We start from the raw sequence: 1,501 nt of genomic DNA, 5'->3' as shown, positions 1-1,501 counted from the left end.
AGCCCGGGGAGAGCTCGGACCGGCTTCCACCAGAGCCGCGGGGAGCCACTCGGTGCTTTGGGAGTGCCTCCTCCTCCTCATCATCCTCTTCCTTCTTCTCCTTGTCCTCTTTCTCCTCCTCCTCCTCCTCCTCCTCCTCCTCCTTCTCCTTCTCCTTCTCCTTCTCCTTCTCCTTCTCCTTCTCCTTCTCCTTCTCCTTCTCCTTCTCCTTCTCCTTCTCCTTCTCCTTCTCCTTCTTGCCCTCCTCTTCCTCATTCTGCTGCCATCCTTTACCATTCCCTAAACCATCTCGGGGGGTTCAGCCCCTCTCCCCTTGCTCTCCCCAGCCTGGGCAGGGCTCAGGATGCTCCCAGAGTTTTCCCCCATCTCGGGTTTAACTTCCCTCCCTTTCCGAGCCAGAGCTCTCTCCACCTTTCCCACAGCCCCATTTCATCCCTTTGGGTACCAACGTTCCCTCTCCTGGAACAATTTGGGAGCAGCCCCGAGGCAGGGAAGGGCAGGGACCCTCAGCAGTGCCGGGACCCCCTCGTGGATCAATGGGCTCCAGAAATTCCTGTCGCTCACCAGCGGCTGAACCCGGCCCCTCAAAGCCCGGCCTGGCTGAATTATCCACGGGGATTGGGGAGGATTGCAGCAATTGCTCCGTGCTCTGTGCTCATAGAGATTTTTTTTTTTCTTTTAGGTTTTTGTTCCCTTTCAAACCGAAATGTGTAATTGAAGAGTGAAGTTCTGAAAGCTCACTCAAGAACCTAAAGGGCTCCAGGAGAGACTGGGGGCAAGGGATGGAGGGACAGGACACAGGGAATGGCTTTGAACTGGAAGAGATGAGGTTTAGATGGGATTTTGGGAATTAGGAATTGTTCCCTGGGAGGGGCTGGGATGGAATTTCCAGAGCAGTGGATCCCTGAAGTGTCCAAGGCCAGACTGGACATTAGGGTTTGGAGCACCCTGGGATGGTGGAAAGTGCCCAAATGGGATGGGACCTTCTGGCTCCTTCCAACCCATCCCACAATTCCCAATTCCAAATGGATTTCAGACAACKCAGGGGGCTCCAGGCACAAACACGAGGCCAGTTAGAGGGAAAACACCTGAAAAACGCCATGAAAGGTAAAAATGTGGATCTGCTTTTCAAATTATTTTTCAAGGCATTTCTCAACTCACACCTGGGAGCCACAAGGAACTGGGAAGCTCCAGGAACTTTTCCACCAACATCCCAAMATGCACAGGGGTAGATTTTGCCAAAAAAACCCAAAAAACTTTGACAGCAAGACACCCAGAACCCAGCAAGTGAAATGTCCCATCCCAGGCAAGGAAGGAAAGAAGCTCAGCAGCAGAAACCCGGGTGGTACTATAATTAACTTTTTTTTTCTTTTATTTACACCACAAGAATAACAAGTTGTCATAATGTGGTACAAAATACTGGACTCCTAATAAAGTTGAAATCGAAGTCGGTACTGTTAGAGAAAGACACCATTGGCCAGTAAAAAAAGAAAAAAAAAAA

Source organism: Malurus melanocephalus, unplaced genomic scaffold (genome assembly GCF_030028575.1).
Source record: "Malurus melanocephalus ecotype Western Australia unplaced genomic scaffold, MMel_1.1 scaffold_369, whole genome shotgun sequence".
Taxonomy (NCBI): domain Eukaryota; kingdom Metazoa; phylum Chordata; class Aves; order Passeriformes; family Maluridae; genus Malurus; species Malurus melanocephalus.
Note: the sequence above shows the minus strand (reverse complement) of the source record.